Source organism: Canis lupus, chromosome 30 (assembly GCF_011100685.1).
Source record: "Canis lupus familiaris isolate Mischka breed German Shepherd chromosome 30, alternate assembly UU_Cfam_GSD_1.0, whole genome shotgun sequence".
NCBI classification, from domain to species: Eukaryota; Metazoa; Chordata; class Mammalia; order Carnivora; family Canidae; genus Canis; species Canis lupus.
Window position 1 is genome coordinate 6,366,189 of NC_049251.1, and position 22,809 is coordinate 6,388,997.

General features: G+C 40.3%; 1 long non-coding RNA gene across 27 annotated transcripts in view; it reads right to left on the bottom strand.

Annotated features, from left to right (window-relative positions):
• Positions 1 to 22,809, bottom strand: part of LOC102155895 — a 648,303-nt gene that overhangs the window by 9,059 nt on the left and 616,435 nt on the right. For 20 of the 27 annotated variants that reach the window (XR_005381490.1, XR_005381486.1, XR_005381489.1 and 17 more), the window contains 2 exons: positions 2,090 to 2,193; positions 1,234 to 1,354 (listed from right to left, as the gene is read on the bottom strand). This is a non-coding gene — a long non-coding RNA (uncharacterized LOC102155895). Of the gene's footprint in view, positions 1 to 1,233; positions 1,355 to 2,089; positions 2,194 to 5,418; positions 5,500 to 22,809 lie in introns of all 27 variants that reach the window. The other 7 variants (XR_005381471.1, XR_005381469.1, XR_005381472.1 and 4 more) reach the window with 5 other exon arrangements.

Genomic DNA, 22,809 nt, shown 5'->3' on the forward strand with positions numbered 1-22,809 from the left:
CACAATGATTTGTTCTCCCTTCCAGCACCCTGCCCTCCCACTACACTATTCTTTCTGCCATCACTTTAATGGCCTGAGAGCTCAGCACACCCAGCAGCCCATTCAATGTGCTGTGTGCCCTTGGCCACCAAACACAAGGAGGTAAAAGAAGGAAGGCTGACATAACTCTAGCATTGCAGCCAAAACCGGTGAAAGCTACAGCTTCTGTCAATTGTTGATCAAAGACATGAATAGGTAGAGACTTAAGAGGCTTAGATTTGATATGAATGGATTTCCTCTGGCCCCTAGTAATTGACAAGCTTTTAGAAAAGCATCAAGAGGTGCCACTGCTAGGCAGAAGCAGCAATGAAGAAATGAGTTTGGAAAAGCTTGAGTTCCCTTAGTGAGAAATATTCAATAATTCATGATTTCCTTAAATGCTTTTCCTCTCCTTTTTTTTTTTTTTTTTTTTTTTTTACACGTCTACTGTAGAGGGAACTGGGCAAAGCCTGGAATAGGATAGTGAACATAATGTTAACTCTGCTCTCATCGTCTTAGTGGGTAGCAACTCCAAGCTGATAATCTATACGTATGAAGATTAAGTAAAATACACTGAAATCTTTTTAGAGGCTTTAAAAAACTGCCTTGACAGCCTGGCCAGTCCTTTGAGACTATATGGCCTATACTTGAAGACTTCTCTACTCATTTGTTTCTAGATGAGATAGTTGATGTATCCATCACTATCAGTGGCAGCTATCTATCAGTGACAATCTGCTAGGGATTGATACAATATTGGTGTTGTTTGTCCTTTTTATAGCTGTTTTCATAGAAAGTAGATGCCTGCCTCTTTCATATCTCACAACTGAAGGCCCAACCCATCTTCCTCCAGTCAAGAAGAAAATGAGCAACAGCAGCTGGCAATGAAATGAGCTTCCTGCCTACAGGAATATAAACCACAGAGAGGATAACTTGGAAAAGTATTTCCTGAAATAAAAGACTAAACCACAGAAGACTTTAACAGTCACCAAAACTCAAAGACTTAATAGGATCCGCATAAGAACTTAATTAGGATACATGCCTGTATATTTATAGAAACAGAAAGTATGACAGAAAAATGGAGTTGGGCAGATTGATAATGCATTTAGAAACTGTTTTAGAGAGGAACTAGAAAGGCATGCTTGCTGTCTGAAGTTTTAATACTGGAAGAGTTCTTGGTATTGGCCTGGTTAAAAATGTCTCACAAAATCTACTTACTTTGACTCCTGGTGATGGAGCAACAGAAGTAAAATTAGGCTGAGTAGGAGGTATGGCTGGACTCAGGGAAATCAGTGACTCACAGAAATGGATTAATCCATGTCATATGCCACCTGTAATACTGGCAAGTGGGTTAGTGTTAAGATTTAAGATCTTACTATGGCTTTTCAACAGGCCAGATGACCCATTCTTTTCTCTGCCCTGCCTCCTATTTTTTGACAGTACTGGAAGAATTAATGGTAAGACTTGCTATACTGAATTTAGGAACAGGGAGAAATGACCATGTGGCTAGAATGCTATTCAGTTAGAGCCACTGGGACACTTCAGAAGCGAGGAACTGGAATTTAGTTTTACGTATAGATTACTCAATCCGCACGTCACCTGGGTGTGGCATGGTTGTCCCCTACTGAGATTTCCCCATCCTTCATGATTTATCTGCTTCTTAGACTACCTCTGTCTTCAACACTGTGGGTGCTGCAGGAATGTGTCTGCAGGACTAAGTCACCAGAAAAACTCTTTGCAGGGACATCTTTGGTGAAGTAGCTCCCTGGGTTATTAGCTCAAGGGCTCAGGGGAAATAATCTATCCCTAGAGCCAACCTGGCTCTTCTGGGAGCCAGGAAACAGGGTTCTAGTTTCCATCCTGAAGACATCTAGCTGCATGACTTTCTCTATTTCTATTTCCTCCCTCCATAGAATGTGGAATTGAATTGGATTGAGAACCTATAAGATTCCTCCCAGATCCAACATTCTATAAACTTTGTGCATTTACAGTCCTATCTGGAAATATGCAAACTCCTCTATGGACTGCTTATTTGACAATGACAGTGATTATCCAGATCAAATAGGGGTTGAACCTGGTTCAGTATCTCCAAGCAGAATTGTTTCTGAGCTTGTGTGACTTTTCCATGAGGTGTCCAGTTGTCTTTCCCCGGGAGTCAGCCAAGGCGCCAGATGGAGGCTGTTACGGGAAAAGAGATGATGCAGATTTTAACAATGCAATTAAAATCATGTTTTGACAGCCCCATTCTAAGGCAAAAACAAGGAAGGATGAGAGGTAAGTGTTTGGGCTAAGTGTTTTTGATCCTTATGATAGAATTATGTTTCAATATCTCCTGAAAAACAAAGTGAAGATATACTCAATAGTTCTCTCCAACTGGATGGAAGTAGACTTAGTGTCTACTCACTCCTAACCTCTTATACAGTGGTCTTTACTTATATGTGAGAGGAAAATACTTACTAATTACTCTCAGTGCTACTGACCATCATATACCCATTGGTGATACAACACTAGATCTGACCTTGGCTATTTATTGAATTGCTCTTTTTTAAAAAAAAAAAAACATAGGTGAATACTGGCTATTAAATTTTTTTTCCTAATGAAAATTCTCCTGGCTCCTTGAAATTTGTGATACAGGCAGAGGTTAGATTGACTGACCTTCCCTTGTGGTTCCTCAGCTCTCCTAATATCATTACATCTTGATGATACTGTTTTTTATAAATAAACTTTTTATTTTAGAATTGTTTTAGATTTCCAAAGTTGTACAAATAGTACGGAGAGTTTCCATACACCCCAGACCCAGCCTTCACTTCTATTAACATCCTACATGAGTATGGTACATTTATCATAATTGTAATGAACTGATATCAGTATGTCATTATTAATTATGGCCCATACTTCATACAGAGATCCTTGGTTTTTACCTTATGCCCTTTATCTGTTCCAGGGTCCTATCCAGGATATCACACCACATTTACTTGTCATGTCTCCTTAGACTCCTCTTGGCTATACCAGTTTCTTAGACTTTATTTGCTTTTGATGATCTTGACAGTTTTGAGAAGTGCTGGTGAATGTGGATTAGTAATAAGAAACCAGTAATATTTTTGTGGCGTCATATTATGCTGACCAATGTGCATAGTCCTTCAGATATAAGGACTGATTTAATGCCCACAACACCCATACAGGTAGAATCACTGATTATCCTTTTTTTACAGCTGAAGAAACTGAAGCTTATAGGGTTTGACCAATTTACCTAAGATAAGATAGTATAGGTGGCAAAGTGGGGAGACCAACCCAGGTGGGTTGGTTCCAGAGGCTACATTCTTAACCACCATGCTTGGTAATAAGAACAATGATAAAAATCACTTAGTTCTATATAGTTCTTTGCCAAGCATTTTTACATACACACAAACACATCCTAAGGACCCTGGGGACCAGGGTGATCAGAGCAGGTGCTGTCATGCCTGGAAGCCCAATGCATTGGTGTGGGCTTCTATTACAGCCTGATGATAGGCCAGTGTTACAAGTATGTGACTAAGTATGAGCCTTGCTGGTGGTGGTGGTGGTGGGGGTAGAGCCTTGACCTTCTTTACTATTATCTTCCCTGTGATCTCTAATAGTACATCTTTTATATGGTAATCTCTGAATAAGTACTTGCTAAATTGGATTCCTGTTTTATAAATGAGAAAAATGAACAGTAGGATTAATGAAAGCCAAAAAATTCATTTTCCGTGTAAATTGTAAAGCCTTTAAATCTTTTTAAAAAGATTTTGTTCTGTAGGGATCTACCTTATTGACTGCCTATGTACTTACCAAAGCTTCCCAATTGTCTAAGGTGAGGGATGAGGGAAGTAAGGACAGGGATTACTAAAATTCAGACAACTTTAAAATGGGTATTTCTTTCAACAGACACAAATTCCTTTCTGGTGGTAGCAGTGGTGTGATCTTTACTTTCATTTCCTATTGGCCAAGTCCCACTAGACATCGTTTTAGAATCACAGCATTTCAATTTATCTCTTTGGCCTTAATTTGTATGTCACCGAAAGAGACATTAACACAAATAGAGAAAATGGTTGGAAACGCAAAGAAGAAGAAACAAGGGGCAGAACAAATTGGTGAATGGAAAACTGGCAACATCTGCATTAACTCTCCTCCAATGATAGACAGGCCTACCCTATACCTTCTTCATCTAGATGGAGGCCCACAACATTAGCTACATAGAGCCTGGGTGTCTTCCTGCAAAGCAGGCTGGGTAAATTCTTATGAAGTCAACAGTAGGGACCATGGATCCTCTTTCCATGGGATTAGCAATGAGAGGTTAAGGAGACAGAGCAGGCATTGAACTTGCTTGGTGGAGAAATATTTCTCCTGGGCTCAAACACTGTCAATTTACTGTGTAAATGTGGCAAGTTCTGCTACCTCTCCAACCTCATTTCCCTCATCTTGAAAATGTGCTTAGTAATAAACGTGATTCCACAGCTGCCACGAGGATCAGGAATAATATGTGCAAATGACACATGCAAAGTCCAAAGGACAGCCAATGGCTTACCTTCACTGTGTGTAGTTCTTATTACCCTGTTCTCCAGCTTATGGACTGCCTCAGTCATAGTGGCTCACAGTGGCTGCCTCAGTCATAGTCTAGCCACTGAGCCCACACTCCTCTCACCTAATAGTTCCAAAATGAAAGTCAAAGGCATTTTTTTTTTAAAGATTGTCTTGGGACTCAGGGAAGCCAGCTTCTGGATTTCAGCCAATCCTCAGGGTTACCTTTATTTCCAGTGCGGCCCCTACAGTGCAACTCCCTCTACGCCCTGCATCTCTGACCAAGGCCAGGGCACATGAGGGCAAACCCAGGATCATGGCACCTGCCCCACCCCCTCTACCCCCTAATTCCAGCCTATGACTGCTGCCCCAGCCTGCCCTCTGGGCTAGTCTGACCTCTGTTTTTCACTCCACAGTCTAGTTGGCATTTTTATGACCAGGGCTTGGGCAACTGGGCAAAACCTTTGGGCCAGAACTGGGTACTATTTCTGAGGAGTTTCCCTCAGTGAACTACTTGACACTCTGCTCGGTACGAGTGGGTGGTTTTGACAGCTGCAGGGAGAGGTGCCGTGTCCTGAGGTGGGATGGGTGATGAACAGGCCATAAATTCCCTGTCTGCCTGGAGCCTAAATCCGAGGGCTGTACAAGTTCTGAGGCAAGGAAATTGGAACTAGGGAGCCAGGTAAACAGACCTGAGTCAACAGGAGTGAAGAAACAGCTCTTGTGGCCCTGTCTTCTACAGCCGTTTTCAAAGCCGTTTTCAGAGAGTCATATGGCTGGCTTCTTAGGAGTCATCTCTGATTTTTATGGTTTTGTGAGGTTTGGGAAAGAAAATAAATGCAGAGTAAGGGTGGGACTCCTTACCATGGCCGGGGCAAATGCTCATAGTACATGGCACCTAGTAGAGTTTCCAGGGTGGCTAGACACTGTTGGCTCCTTCTTCATCTAGAGAAAGAAGGAAAAGGCTGCTTAGCTGCCCCACAGGTTACTGTCGGGCAGGTCTCCTGGGGAAAACTCGGTACTGCAAGTCAGAGTACCTGGATTCCAGACCCTGCTTTGCCACTTGATGATATGATTTTTTTTTTTTTTTTCATTTAGGCCTCCCAATTTGTCTGAATTTCAATTTCCTGAATTTACAAAATAGATATAGTATCCATATCCCACCCGCCTTAGAGGATCAAGTGAGATTATAGAAGTCAGATTTTTGGAAACCTCCTATTTTGTGAAACGGTAATTTATTAACAATAAGAAAACAATAGCTATCAATTGCTAAGTACTTTTTGGTACTTGGCACAATGCTAGCACCAAAGAAAAATGTTCAAGAAGAAGGAAAAAGTGATATTGAAGTTATTAAAACATTGAAGTTATTAAAACTTTGAAAAGTTGCTAAGATAGATCTTTTAGGTTCTCATCATAAAAAAATGTTAATTCTGTGGGTTCATGGATGTTAACTAAACTTATTCTGGTGGCCATTTCACAATGTATACATGTGTCAAGTAATTATTTTCTATATCTAAAATGAATACAATATTACATCCCAATTATATCTCAATTTAAAAAGTAATTTGAAAATAATAAAACTATCGACATTTTTTTTTAATTTGTTCTTTGATATTACACTCCTCCAGGTATGGGAATACTTACAGAGTAAGTACAGATCTTCATAAGTTCCCAGGAGGGTAAGGGTGGGAGAGTTGGGAAAGTTCACTGACTACTGGGCTCATGTCCATGCCTGGCTGGGTTGGGCAAGTGGAGCCTGGAATCTATGCTTCTCCAAGCCATGGTGGAAAGGTTATCTGGATGGGTGGGTGGGAGGCTGGCCCCTTCTGAATTGCTCAATAAATGCAATCATGTTCTGCTAGACTGAGGCCAGGATAGCATTGCTATGAGCTGCTGTGGCACGTGCAGAGGCAGAGACAAGGATAAGGAGGCAGGGAGGTGAGCATTCCTCCCTTCCAGGTCTCGCAGGCCCAAGGGTTGTGCCAGCCTTCTGTCTGCTGATGACCTTTGTCCTTCCAATCAAACTCTCTTTTGTCTTTGCTACTTTGAGGTCCTTGGAAATCCAGAGATTTCTTTCAAATATAAGGGCTATTACAATGGTCTAGGTGAGGACTCAAGGAAGCCTGCTGCAGGGCAGGAGGGTGGGGAGGGGCAGTGTGAGGAGCCTTTGTGGAAATGCAAGTGATAGGAATGAACTGCTGGGATGTGGTGGTGGTTGCTGCTCAGAGAGGCAGGGGGATGGACAGCACCAGATTTCCCGGGATCATTGGCAGGACTATGACTCTAAATCATCATTTAGTATGCTTTGTATTATAGGGTATAAAAACTGCCCCTGCCCCAACCTACAGAATGTTAACTTGACGCCAAGATGGTTGAGGCTTCCTGTCAATCAGTAACCCTGTATTTCCTTATGATATAGAAACATAAACAGCCAACAGAGGATTTCACATATTTTTTTTTTTTTAAAAGCATTTGAGCCATGTTCTCCTGTGGTCCATCCAAAGCAGTGCCACAAGACTGGCAGTGTGCAAGCAGCTGTGACAGGGGTCAGGCCCACTCCAAAGTGACTCCTGCCGCGGAGACAGGGGAAGATAACCCCACATAACTGTCCCACTCTGGCCCAAGCAGTGGGCTAGGGGCACACAACTGGTTTGACTACAGGCGCCACCCACCAATGATCTCTAAAGACTTCACCAAAACACTGCAAGAACTGACAAATGAATTCAGTAAGGTTGCAGGACACAAAATCAATATGTGGAAATCTGTTATATTTCTACACTGTAACAGTGAAGTAATAGAGAAATTAACAAATGCACCAAAAATAATTTTAAAAACTAGAAATAATCTTAACCAGGGAAGTGAAAGATCTATACTCTGAAACCTATAAAACAGTGATGAAAGAAATTGAAGATGACACAAACAAATGGAAAGATATTCCAGCCTGTGGATTGGAAGGACAAATACTGTTAAAATGTCCATACTACCCAAAGCAAGCTACAGATTTAATGCAATCCCTATCAAAATACCAAAAGCATTTCTTATAGCACTAGAACAATCTTAAAATTTGTATGGAACCACAAAAGACCCTGAATAGCCAAAGAAATCTTGAAAAAAGGAGAACAAAACTGGATGTATCACAATCCCAGATTTCAAGGTATATTACAAAGCTGTGATAATTAAAATGGTATGGTGCTGGCACAAAAATAGATGCATAGATCCAGAGAAGAGAATAGAGAGCCCAGAAATAAACTCACAATTGTATGAGCAAATAATCTTAGACAAAGGTGATGAAGGAGACAATGTGCAACAGAAAAAAGACAGTCTTTTTAATAAATGGCATTGGGAAAACTAGACAGCAACACGTAAGAAAATGAAACTGGACCAGTTTTTTTTTATACCACATGCAAAAATAAACTCCAAATGGATTAAAGATGTAAATGTGAGACGTGAAAGTATAAAAGTCCTAGAAAAGAGCACAGTAATTTCTCTGATATCTTCCATAGCAACATTTTTCTAGATATGTCTCCAGAGACAAGGTAAGCAAAAGCTAAACTATTGGGACTATGTCAAAATAAAACTATCTGGGGATCCCTGGGTGGCGCAGCGGTTTGGCGCCTGCCTTTGGCCCGGGGCGCGATCCTGGAGACCCGGGATCGAATCCCACGTCAGGCTCCCGGTGCATGGAGCCTGCTTCTCCCTCTGCCTGTGTCTCTGCCTCCCTCTCTCTCTCTCTCTCTCTCTATGTGACTATCATAAAAAAAAAAAAAATAAAAAAAAAAAAAAATAAAACTATCTGCACAGCAAAGAAAGCAACCAACAAAACTAAAAGACAACCTATTGAATGGGAGAAGATATTTGCAAATGACATATCAGATAAAGGGTTAATATCTAAAATGTATAAAGTACTGATACAACTCAACACCTCAAAACCCAATAATCCAATTAAAAATGGACAGAAGAGACAGACATTTCTCCAAAGAAGACATACAGACGGCCAACAGACACATGAAAATATGCTCAACATCATTCATCATCAGGGAAATACAAATTAAGACTGCAGTGAGATATCACCACACACTTGTCAGAATGGCTAAAATCCAAATGAAAGAAATAACAAGAAAATAACAAGAAATAACAAGTGTTGGTGAGGATGTGCATAAAATGGAAACCTGCACTATTGGTGAGAATGCAAAGTGGAAAAGCCACTGTGGAAAACAGTATGGGATTCCTTAAAAAATTAAAAATAGAACTACTGTATGATACAATAATGCCATTGCTGGGTATTTACCCTAAGAATATGAGAGCATCACTTCTAAAAGATACATGCACCTGTATGCTTATTGCAGCATTATTTATAATAGCTGAATTACGGACGCTGTCCAAGTGTCCATCGATAGATGGATCGGCAAAGAAGATGTGATATATATACATATATATTAGAATATTACTCAGCCATAAAAGAATGAAGTCTTGCCATTTGCAACACACAAAGAGCTAGAAATCAGAATGCTAAGTGAAACAAGGCAGTCAGAGAAAGACGAATCCCACATCATTTTACTCATATGCATATTTTAAGAAACAAAACACACAAACAAGGGAAAAAAGAGAGATGAACCAAGAGACAGCCTTTTTTTTTTTTTTTTTTTTTTTTTTTTTTTTTTTTTTAAGAAACAGCCTCTTAACTGTAAAGAACAAACTGCTGATTACCTGAGGGGAGATGGGTGCGGGGGTGGGTACAACAGGTGATGGGGATGGAAGACTACACTTATCATGACGAGCACTGAGTCAAGTAGAGGAATGTGGAATCACTATATTGTACACCTGAAACTAACATTGCACTAAAATTTATTTTTTTTTTATTTTTTTTTTTAAAGATTTTATTTATTTATTCATGATAGTCACAGAGAGAGAGAGAGGGGCAGAGACACAGGCAGAGAGAGAAGCAGGCTCCATGCACCGGGAGCCTGACGTGGGATTCGATCCCGGGTCTCCAGGATCGCGCCCTGGGCCAAAGGCAGGCGCCAAACCGCTGCGCCACCCAGGGATCCCTGCACTAAAATTTAAACACAGAATAAGAGAAGGGAAAGAAAAACGTGCACTTATCTAAGTATGTCTTAAGAGTGGAAAAGGTGGAATTCCTTTCTGAAAAAATGGCTTTCTAGAGCTACTAAGATACTTGCATTCACAAAAGAGTGGATAAAAATATACCTCTGGATTGGACAAAAAGGGAGATGGAGGCCACTCGTAAGACATGATCTACACTATTACTCAGACTTGGCTCCTTTCTCTTGTGCTTCATTAGAGGCTGAACCTCATTTTCAGTTTCTCCATTTTTTTGCAGGTAAACGTTCCTTCCTCTGTTTCTCGATTAGTTCACGTCAGCCTGTTTTCCCTTTTGTTTGCATTTTGATTTTGTCTGAAGATTTTTCTTGCTTTCCTGTGGCTCTTTTTGTGATTCATTTCTACTTAGTAGGAGCAGGCTCAGGGACAACCTTGCCGACCTCTTTGGACTCTTTCTCCCCTGCCCCTTGGGCTGAATTACCCTTCTGTCAGATTGCTCTGTCAGACCGAAGTTTCCAGGAAGAGTGATGCTATAGAAATTCACACTTAGGGGAGCACAAGAAAAACAGAGAGGGCAAATAATGGCTTAAAAATATTTTGATAATCCCGTACACTTGTTTGTATAGTTGACCATGGATTTCCAAGAATGTGGTGAAGGAGGAAAGGGAGGCAAAATTTAATGGACCAGTTGTAGGAAATAAACTTGCAAAGCTAAAAAATATGATCTAGAGGCTTTAACAAAACACACTCGGGGCTGATCCTATAAATAGCTATGGCAGCATGTGGAGTTCATTAAGTCAGAGGAGTGGTTCAGGCACCTTGGAAGGTAGCTGCGAGAGCCGGCACGCTCCAGGACGCGCCCTGTCCTTTCACTCAAAGACTTTACAGATGTCAAGAGTTTCCAGGGGCTCTGTTCTTTCTGTGTCTGCCCGCAGAGGGAAGTGTGGCCACACCTTGCCCTTTGACTTGGCCTGGCTCACAGTGACCAGAACTTGGGGAACAAACGTCTGGCGTGTTAATAGATCTAGCAGAAGGATTTGGAATTGGGGTTGGTGAATTTGCCATCCTAATTTTTGTTCTCTGCTCTTTCTCATAGCTGCTTAATGTCACGCTAAAGCTGCTAGCTATATGTTAGAGGGACAATGAAAATACGATTTCTGATGTGGGATGCCACAAAAAAGTATTTTCTGGCATTAGCTCAACCCCAAAGGGGAGAGCATCCAAGTCTTCTTGCTTATCTATGTTCTTTCTTGGAAACCCAGCTAACTTCTTCCCCTTTCAGTTTTGGAGTCTTCCCTGAATTTCTTAATCTTCCCCCTTTCTTTCCTTTGACCTCTCTTGGTCTGTATCTCTTGAGCTGCAGAAAGGAAATGGGATTTCACAGACCAGACTTTATTTCAGCTGGGACCCTTGTTATTTTGAATATATTTTAGCTACCAAAGTCATATAGACAGGGCTTACTAAATGATTGGTGATTGCTATCTCATTTTTATATTTGTATTTAATTCTCACCACAACTGCATGGAGGTTTTATTATCTTTATTTTTTAATAGATGAGGAAATAGTTCAGGGGAAAAAAACATGCTTCAAATTATATGGCTTGTATGTGATAACACTGTCAGAACTGAACTTGTATTTCTAACCTATTTTGCTCTGTTGACTCCAGGTTAACTTTTCTGAACCTTAGTGTTTTCATCTTTGAACTAGAGATATTTGAATGACTGTAATGATTCAATGAGAAAGAAACCCTAAAGTGCTGAGTTAAAAATATGTGTATATGAAGGCACCTGGGTGGCTCAGTTGGTTAAGTGTCTTTGGCTTGGGTCATGATCCCAGGGTCCTGGGACTGAGCCCCACACTGGACTCCCTGCTCAGTAGGGAGTCTGTTTCTCTCTCTCCCCCTGCTCCCCACCCCCACTCATGCTTGTTCTTTCTCTCAAATAAAGTCTTTCAAAAATATGTATATGTAATCTTTTCTCCCCCACACACTTCATTCATTAGAGTTTTATCATAAGCTATCATGCATCTTCTCATGTTTAAAAATGGGATTTCTACCTAGATCCCAAATTTTCTGTATATGGTGGTTCTATCTCATATAAACTCTGTAGGTCCTAAGCTATAGCACAGTAGTGTCAAATAGCACATAAAGACAGTGGGGATGACTGGATTGTAATAATTATAGATTCTCTATCTCTCCTTTTGGATATGCCTAGTAGCCTGGCATTGTGACACACTGTTCATCCTGTGAGACGGGGCTGTCTAATCTTGTTTACCACATTCCTTTCCAAATGGAAGCTTGTGACTACAATATTACCCCTCCAGGAAATAAAGTCCATGGAACCATCAAATACATCTCCGAACTATGTGGGTATTTTCTTCAAAAATTCTTGGAAGCTCAATCTTCCTGTTAGCTATCCAAAAGTACTAGAAAAATAGGCAATAGTGGGGACCTACGAAGAGGCCAGTAAGCAAGGTATTTTTCATGTCTCTCAGCTACTTCCCTGTAATAATTATTTTTTAAGACTTTATTCATTTGAGAGATAGAGCACCTAGAGGAGAGCAGAAGCAGGTGGGACAGCAGAGGGAGAGGGAGAAGCAGGCTCCCTGCTGAGCAGGGAACCTGATGCCAATGCTGGGCTTGGACCCAGGACCCTGCGATCATGACTTGAGCAGAAGGCAGACGCTTAACTGACTGAGCTACCCAGGGACCCCAGCTGTAAAAATTTCTGGGTGTAATTTTGAGGGAAGTGTTTAAGCAAAAGATAGAGATGTGGTAAGTCAAAGATGAAAAAAGGGGAATATTCAAGGAGAGAGGTAATTAATTCCTAGCATTCATTAATTCCTAGTATTTTCCAGCAGCTTGGGATATTAGATGGTGGGAGTATGTGTGTCTATGGCAGAGGTGATCAATGGTCAGAAACCAGCGATTCTCAATCCTGGCTGCAAATAAAAATAACCTGGGAGAATTAAAAAGTGCTCAGAGCAATGGAATCGGAATCTCTTGGAATGGAGCGTAGGGAATTGATATTTAAAAAAGTCCTTCAGGTCATTCTCATGTATCTGGAGTTGAAACAACTAACCTAGGAAAGTTAACCAGACCAGGCCCGGAAATGAGCTGTTTTCTTGGTACTATCTCTGGGAGAAGTGATATAAGACTATAGTTAATCTTGAAATAAAGGGATGTGGACAATTTCAGGGACCCCCAAGAATGTACACTATGTGTATCTTTTTGGTAGAGGTGACTACTAAGTCTGTGTTGCCAACAGGTTGATTTCTTGTTAGAACCATAGGTGGAAGTCTTGGACCAAACGTCTCTACGTTCAGAGGTATTATGTAAGTGTAGACAGGATGGAGTAGCCATATCAGAAATAAGCCTTCTTTCTTTCTTTATTTTTATTTTTTATTTATTTATGATAGTCACACACACAGAGAGAGAGAGAGAGAGAGAGAGAGAGGGGCAGAGACACAGGCAGAGGGAGAAGCAGGCTCCATGCACGGGGAGCCCGACGTGGGATTCGATCCCGGGTCTCCAGGATCACACCCTGGGCCAAAGGCAAGCGCCAAACCGCTGTGCCACCCAGGGATCCCGCCTTCTTTGTTTATCCATTACAAATACATACCTCCAGAATACCTCTCTCATCCTTGGCCTTTCTTTTCTGATCTTGAAAGAAGAATGTTAATTCATCTTAGACCTTTCCTTCCTCCTGCTACTAAACCTATTCCTCTTCCACTGTGAAGAGGAGTTAACAATTTGAATTTTTCCCTTTGAAAGTTAATTCTACCAGTTTGTTAGAGCTATAAATGGCACCATGATCATTTTTGAAAGTCTTTCTAGCTGAAAGGTAGTGTGATGTCCTTCAAAAGAATAGGTAAGGATCAAACAGAATCATTTGAATCCCTCATCTGTTAATCAATTATGTGACTTTTGGCAAGTTTCTTCATCTCTGATTCTCTGTTTTATAGTCCATAAAATGGAAACAGTAGCATTTACCTTAAAAGGCTGTTGAGAGGATATGAAAATAAATGTTAAATGTACAGGCCAATACAGGCCATTGTCAGGAATAGAATGGTTGTCTGCTAGGTGTTGTACTGGTGGTTTTTTTTTTTCTTTTAGCACATTTCCTCACTTAATTTCAGAGAGGAGTAATTATGTTAAATCACTATAGGAAGAAATTATACTAAAAATACTATACTTGAAGGATATCTATTCATTCTTGAAGATCAAGCACAAATCATGCCATCTCAATGATAATCTAAATGAAATAATAATGGTAAAAACTACTGGTCCAGGGTTTGACACATAGTAGGCATGTAATAAATGTTACTTCTTTTCCTATTCTTACTCCTGTTTTATGGAATTTTCTAGGCAAGAAAGGTGATGCAGCATTATAATATTTTATGTCAGCAAAACATTATAATAATTTACATTATTGCTTTTAAACTTTAGTGACACCATAAGCTTTGAGCATTTTTTCCACTTTAGGATTTCATATCTTAGTATCTTACCCTTTGTCTAATTCCCAGATAATTCCACCCTAACAAAATTGAGCCTGTGATTCAGTCCTCCCCTCTTTTCTATCCATTGCTATTTTTCTCAGGGATTTCAGCAACCATGTTGACCTCCCAATACTCCTGCATTATGATTCTTTGTCCTTTGATTATTTCTTTTCATTCTACTATAGCTCCCTACATGCATGACTATTATTAGAAATGACTCCACTGCCAAAAAAAGAAAGAAAGAAAGAAAGAAAGAAAGAAAGAAAGAAAGAAAGAAAGAAAGAAAGAAAGAAAAAAAGGAAATGTTTCCACTGCCAAGGTCTTAATTCTATGATCTTCCTTTCTTAATAGAACCATCTTTTATTCTCTTACTTTGGATACACAATTCCCAGGTGTGGTATACAGTCTTTGAAAAGGATACAAAAGAACATTGTCAAGGGCCATATTAATCCAGAGAAATCAAGTTAGTTCTAATAACAAGCTATTTTAGATTCTCTTAAAAACCTAAAATAAGAATTCTTATTATGAATGTCAATAACTCTTGTATATACACAAATGGTGTTGAGCAATAGATGGTAATAGATGGACTCATGCAATACTAGAGCAGCAAACTTTAGAAACTCAAATCCTTTCAGTGGCTTCTGCTTGTAATTTTTTATTGAATATGACTTGGCATCATCTTCAAATTTGTTCAACCTCTGGTTTGATCTGGACTAAAGACGTTTAAGTAATCTTTCCATATTGAAAAATGGATTGAATGGAACTAAATTTAGAGGACTATAGCAAATAAAAGAATTAGAATGGAATAATTCCTTAGCCCTTACATTTCTTGTGCCCCTACTATGTGTCAGGCACTGTGCTGGTTTTGGGTGTGGAAGCTAAGATGATGAAGAGCTGGCAATCTAGTAAACAAGACAGTAGCTATCCAAAGAGGTATTGATAGCTGCTCTTTGGCTTACAGTTCTGCAGAGATAGTCACTATGTTATGGTTACAGTAGGTGGGATTTTGAGTGGATATAAGGGCTCCTAATTTAGAATGTTCTCTGCCACCTTTTATACACAGAGAACAAAGATGTCCAGAGCACCCTAATGAATTTTCAGTTTATCAGCTACTTGGCACTGAGTTTGAGTAGGTGGTAGATAGCATTTGGTGCCAGGTCAATAAGTCAGATTTATATGCCCTTTTATTTGGAATTTCCTTGGGGATCATTCCTGGAAAGGAGTTATATCCTGGGAGAATTCTAATGCAGATATGCTTAAGTCATCAGATGTCCCATTGTTACTGTGTCTTCAGGGTAGCCATTTCTGGTATTCAGAATGAAAGGAATGTGGGTATATGAAATGCTGGTGTCTGACTCTTGAATAAAAAAAAAAAGATTTGGGAAAGATGGAGGCAGCTTTGAGCTCCCCAAAAGTGATGAGGGTAGTGTTTGAACCCATTTGATCTCTTCAACTTTTCTGGTTCATCCAAGGAAACTTCTTCCAAGGGTCCTTGGAAATAACACTCATTCTATCCATAGTTTTTGAGGATGAGGTCATTAAGAAATTTTCAATCTCTTAACCTTTTTTTGGTACTCAACAGATTTGAGTGAGATTTCACTCCTTTCACTAAGGAGTGAAAACAAGAATGTACATTCTGGGTACTGAGGGGGCAGAGGAGTTATTACAAATCACTCCTAAAGAAGAATCTTCCCAACAAGGCGAGGTTTGGTGTCCTCTCCCCTAGAACGTCTTGCTAATGTGCATATTTGTAGAGTTACTGAGAGGACCCTCCAGACTCCTGAAGTGCTGGCCAGGTGGGCTTTGGTGAATACATCACTATCACACAACAGGAAATTATATCAAGTTAATCAATAATTAATATTCCAAGAGTAGTATTTGTTACCCTGACCATGTCTACATTTGGGACTCTGCTGACCTTAAAGTCATCTCTAGAAGATTCAGTCCATAGGACAGTTCTCCTAGCTTCAACTGTTTGCCTCCTCACTTCCTCAACATCTTGATGTCTGTTTGCTTAGAATTAATGGTTTCTTTTGTCCACATGCCTGTAGCCCTCTTATTTAGGACTTTTTCTGTCTTATATTCTACAGTTATTATATTCTTGTCTTGATCAACAAATGATAAGCTCTATGAAGGTTTACTTCTGTATATTTCTATAGTATTGGCATATTAAGTGCTAATTTTCTTTTATATGAAAGCATCCATTTTGTAGGAAAATGTTATTCTTTATTCTCACTAGTTTTGGCCACTTTCATCAAGGCTCCCATGACATAATATAGCAGGATTGGGGGTGGGGGCGGGAGGTGGGTCACTGTCACTGAACTACATGTTCCTCCCCATTGAAAATGCCTGTAGGCAATGTCCACAATAGCCAAACTGTGGAAGGAGCCTCGGTGTCCATCGAAAGATGAATGGATAAAGAAGATGTGGTTTATGTATACAATGGAATATTACTCAGCCATTAGATACGACAAATACCCACCATTTGCTTCGACGTGGATGGAACTGGGGGGTATTATGCTGAGTGAAATAAGTCAATCGGAGAAGGACAAACATTATATGGTCTCATTTATTTGGGGAATATAAAAATTAGTGAAAGGGAATAAAGGGGAAAGGAGAGAAAATGAGTGAAAATATCAGTGAGGGTGACAAAACATGAGAGATACCTAACTGGAAAACGAACAAGGGGTAGTAGAAAGGGAGGCGGGTGGGGGGTTGGGGTGACTGAGTGATGGGCACCGAGGGGGGCACTTGGCGGGATGAGCACCGGGTTTTATGCTATATGTTGGCGAATTGAACTCCAATAAAAAAATTTAAAAAAAAAATAAAGAAAATGCCTGTAGATTTTGTGGATAATGTGCCGTAGAAGTTAGTGACTAGACAGAGGGTTTTTTTTACTTATCAGTTGTCTTCAGTATACCAGTTGGGAACCCTGATGTATACTTTCTTTTATACTGCCCAATTTACTAGATAATTGTTATGTGATACAAATATATTCTAAATTGGGCCTGAGCTGGGATTTAGAATTTGACTGGTAGATTTTTTTTTTTTTTGGCTCATCTGGTCTAAATTTTAAAATGTTTAAATTTAGAAAGAGGAAATAGAAGCTCTTGGCTTTTACTTGGTATTCTGTTTCTATACTTACTGCTAGTGGAGGTAACTGGAAGGTTGATTAAACCATCTTACCATCTTCATTTAGCAGGTAGGAAGGAGCCTTGTAAAACTGCCTAGAAGTCAGCAGAATAAGCCCCCAGGGGAAGAAGCAAAACTGGAGTGGAATCGGTTTTAAAATCTGAGACTTGGCTTCAAATAAAACTGACTACATGGACATTCTTATTTAATTGGAATTCTAAGTGTTTAAGTGGTTTCAGATGATGGAATCAAGAAATCTTTAATTATTTTAATGTAATGTGCCCAATCTTGTGTCTTGGTGTGTGTGTGTGTTTGGAAGGGAACTGGTGACCATTTAGAATAGTTTCTGCCAACTCTGGCAGCATTGCTGGCTAAGTCTCTGGGAGTAAGATTTGATGGTGACTGGCCTTTGGGCTGAAGAAAATTAGCCCACGTGCTATTTCCTAGTCTTATTGGCTTTAAGAGCCATCAGTAGGTTGTCCTCAAAACCAACAGAAACTGGGTCCCCTCTCTCACAGTGAGGGCTGATTTGTTTACTCCCCATTCGATGACCAAAGACACCAGTGAGAGAGAAAGTCAGGATCTCTGCCCTGACTCTCCATTAGGCTTATGGTCCATATGGTAAGTCCACATTTAGGTGTTGGAAACCCAAGAACATAGCCACCCACCATGTATCCATGGTCAATTGGCCTTTTAGTAAAAAGAGATGCTATGATTATCATGAATCTTGTTTCTTGACAACATTTACTGGCAATCTCTTGACAAATGCCCACCACCCCTAGAGATGCCTCTACTTCAACTCTTCTCCCAGTGATCTAAGGCTCATCCGAGGGAAGAGAGCTATGAGTCTCTGTGGTCCACTCTGTTTTTCAAGACTCCTTTCTCCACCTGCCTCAGAGTAGAGAAGAGGAGCCATATGGGAGATGGTATGTTTTGTCATCCTGTGTAAGTTTCTCCAAATCCAAAGGGGTTAGGAATTGGAATTGGCAGATACTTCTGTGGGTCAGACAACTGACAGGAAACTGAGCTCCTGTCACAACTGTGGCGACAACACACAACTCTGGTCAAACTCACCTGGCCCCTTATGAGGCACTGGGAACATGGTAGGCTGGCTTTTGGGCTCTACTGCTTGTTGGCTACAGGACCCTGGCACACACACACAGGCTCATATCTCTGAGCTCTTGTTTACTCATAAGCCAAAAGAAGGGGTAGTTACTTTTCTAAGGATACTTTCAACTAAAATTTTGTTAAGGTGATTAGAATTGTGGGATGAGGGAAAGAAAGGCACCCACAGGGAAAAAGTGAAGGACAATGGAATGCTAACACAAATCTCTAGGGAATGTTCAGGTCTTTCTTCATGTTTACCTTTTTACCTTCAGTTATGCTCATTGCCTCCATCACTTCTAGAATTTCTACTTACTTGCTCTGCAGCCTTTGGCAAATTGCTTAACTTCTCTAGAACTCTGTTGCTACTTCTGTAAGTTGGGAGCAATAACACCATCCATATAGAGTTGTTGATTTTGATATTTTTATTTTGAAGACAAATGGTTGTACATTTATTTTTTTAGCTGTTCTACAGTTTGTTTTTTTTAATAAATTAATTTTTTATTGGTGTTCAATTTACCAACATACAGAATAACACCCAGTGCTCATCCCGTCAAGTGCCCCCCTCAGTGCCCATCACCCATTCACCCCCACCCCCAACCCTCCTCCCCTTCCACCACCCCTAGTTCGTTTCCCAGAGTTAGGAGTCTTCCATGTTCTGTCTCCCTTTCTGATATTTCCCACACATTTCTTCTCCCTTCCCTTATATTCCCTTTCACTATTATTTATATTCCCCAAATGAATGAGAACATACACTGTTTGTCCTTCTCTGATTGACTCATTTCACTCAGATTAATACCCTCCAGTTCCATCCACGTTGAAGCAAATGGCGGGTATTTGTCATTTCTAATGGCTGAGTAATATTCCATTGTATACATAAACCACATCTTCTTTATCCATTCATCTTTCGATGGACACCGAGGCTCCTTCCACAGTTTGGCTATTGTGGACATTGCTGCTAGAAACATCGGGTGCAAGTGTCCCGGCGTTTCATTGCATCTGTATCTTTGGAGTAAATCCCCAATAGTGCAATTGCTGGGTCGTAGGGCAGGTCTATTTTTAACTCTTTGAGGAACCTCCACACAGTTTTCCAGAGTGGCTGCACCATTTCGCATTCCCACCAACAGTGCAAGAGGGTTCCCTTTTCTCTGCATCCTCTCCAACATTTGTGGTTTCCTGCTTTGTTAATTTTCCCCATTCTCACTGGTGTGAGGTGGTATCTCATTGTGGTTTTGATTTGTATTTCCCTGATGACAAGTGACGCAGAGCATTTTCTCATGCGCTTGTTGGCCATGTCTGTGTCTTCCTCTGTGAGATTTCTGTTCATGTCTTTTGCCCATTTCATGATTGGATTGTTTGTTTCTTTGGTGTTGAGTTTAATAAGTTCTTTATAGATCTTGGAAACTAGCCCTTTATCTGATATGTCATTTGCAAATATCTTCTCCCATTCTGTAGGTTGTCTTTGAGTTTTGTTGACTGTATCCTTTGCTGTGCAAAAGCTTCTTATCTTGATGAAGTCCAATAGTTCATTTTTGCTTTTGTTTCTTTTGCCTTTGTGGATGTATCTTGCAAGAAGTTATTGTGGCCGAGTTCAAAAAGGGTGTTGCCTGTGTTCTCCTCTAGGATTTTGATGGGATCTTGTCTCACATTTAGATCTTTCATCCATTTTGAGTTTATCTTTGTGTATGGTGCAAGAGAGTGGTCTAGTTTCATTCTTCTGCATGTGGCTGTCCAATTTTCCCAGCACCATTTATTGAAGAGACGGTCTTTCTTCCAGTGGATAGTCTTTCCTTCTTTATCAAATATTAGATTACCATAAAGTTCAGGGTCCACTTCTGGGTTCTCTATTCTGTTCCATGGATCTATGTGTCTGTTTTTGTGCCAGTACCACACTGTCTTGATGACACAGCTTTGTAGTACAACCTGAAATCTGGCATTGTGATGCCCCCAGATATCGTTTTCTTTTTTAAAATTCCCCTGGCTATTCGGGGTTTTCTGATTCCACACAAATCTTAAAATAATTTGTTCTAAGTCTCTGAAGAAAGTCCATGGTATTTTGATAGGGATTGCATTAAATGTGTAAATTGCCCTGGGTAACATTGACATTTTCACAATATTAATTCTGCCAATCCATGAGCATGGAATATTTTCCCATCTCTTTGTGTCTTCCTCAATTTCTTTCAGAAGTGTTCTATAGTTTTTAGGGTATAGATCCTTTACTTCTTTGGTTAGGTTTATTCCTAGGTATCTTATGCTTTTGGGTGCAATTGTAAATGGGATTGACTCCTTAATTTCTCTTTCTTCAGTCTCATTGTTAGTGTAGAGAAATGCCATTGATTTCTGGGCATTGATTTTGTATCCTGCCACACTACCGAATTGCTGTATGAGTTCTAGCAATCTTGGGGTGGAGTCTTGTGGGTTTTCTATGTACAGTATCTTGTCATCGGCAAAGAGGGAGAGTTTGACTTCTTCTTTGCCAATTTGAATGCCTTTAATGTCTTTTTGTTGTCTGATTGCTGAGGCTAGGACTTCTGTTGAACAACACTGGTGAGAGTGGACATCCTGTCTTGTTCCTGATCTTAGGGGAAAGGCTCCCAGTGCTTCCCCATTGAGAGTGATATTTGCTGTGGGCTTTTCGTAGATGGCTTTTAAGATGTCGAGGAAAGTTCCCTCTATCCCTACACTCTGAAGAGTTTTGATCAGAAATGGATGCTGTATTTTGTCAAATGCTTTCTCTGCATCTAATGAGAGGATCATATGGTTCTTGGTTTTCCCTTGCTGATATGATGAATCACATTGATTGTTTTATGAGTGTTGAACCAGCCTTGTGTCCTGGGGATAAATCCTACTTGGTCATGGTGAATAATTTTCTTAATGTGCTGTTGGATCCTATTGGCTAGTATCTTGTTGAGAATTTTTGCATCCATGTTCATCAGGGATATTGGTCTGTAATTCTCCTTTTTGGTGGGGTCTTTGGTTTTGGAATTAAGGTGATGCTGGCCTCATAGAACGAATTTGGAAGTACTCCATCTCTTTCTATCTTTCCAAACAGCTTTAGTAGAATAGGTATGATTTCTTCTTTAAACGTTTGAAAGAATTCCCTTGGGAAGCCATCTGGCCCTGGACTTTTGTGTCTTGGGAGGTTTTTGATGACTGCTTCAATTTCCTCCCTGGTTATTGGCCTGTTCAGGTTTTCTATTTCTTCCTGTTCCAGTTTTGGTAGTTTGTGGCTTTCCAGGTGGTTGTACATTTAAAGGGCTTAGCATAGGGCATGCTCATGGAGGTGCCCAATAAATGTACATTTTCCCCACTTTCCCAGTTCTTTCCCTGAAGAATTTGCTCTAAGCTGGTGCTCTGATTAGGTGTATCCCAATTCAGACCAGAACATCACTGATACTCATCAGAGCAGGAAAATGTCAAAGCAGAGATCTGCCACATGTTCTCCATGCTTCCTGAAGCTGTGTAGATGAAAGGTTGCAAGAGACTCCAAACTGGTGCTCTTTTCCATCTCTCCAACCCCACCCCCACCCCATGCGCTCCCTATCTCCTGAATCTTAACCCTCCTTGAGGATCCGGCTCCCTGGCCCCGACCACCGTGAATTCTTTCCTGGGTTCTCTCACCAGAAGAACCTCTTCCATGTCTGAAGTCCTGTCGTCTTTACTCTCTGAAGCTACTTTTCACCTATGTTGTGAAATGTCTTCTAGATTTCCAATTGCTACTGGTATTTATAAATCCTTTTGCTATTTAACACTGTACCTTTCTTTCCTATGTCCCTTTATTTAGATGACAGATTTCTCGAGGAAGGGGGTTTGTGTTTCTACCACTCCCTGAACATGATAAGCATTCCACATGTGGGCAGAGACCCTGGCAAAAAATAAGTTTACACTTTTCATCTGTTTCCATGGTAACACTATCTCCTCTCACACCCTTACCACTATTAGTATCAAGTTTTCTCAAATAGTTGGTCATTCTGCTTTCCCTCAGAGTAGATGAGGCTTCTGAATTTGAACTTGTGGTACTTTTAGAAGGATTATTTTATTTTTCTCTTTTTACATGTAAAAATGAGACCATATTTCTTTTTTCCTTGCCTCTAGATACCTTTGTGAGGGCTCAAAGATCTAGCCCAAAACCCCTCCTCTAAGGCTTTTAAAGGTGGTTAATACGTTAATCTCTTAATAATAAGACCTTTTCTTTAAAATGAATGTCCACAACGTTCCTTGATTCCTTTCCATACTCCAAGGCCTCATCACTGTATTTCAAGAATTCTCCCAAATGAAAAATACCAGTCTTACAAATCAATCTCCACTTGACCTATTCTCCACAGTCAAATCCAAATTCCTACCTTAAAAGTTTTGCATTCCTCTAAAGCTAAATGATACAAAAATATCAAAAACAACCTTGTATTTGAATCATCCTGGTCTCTTTTTGCTCCTACTGGCTGATTCAGCAGATTGGCTCCT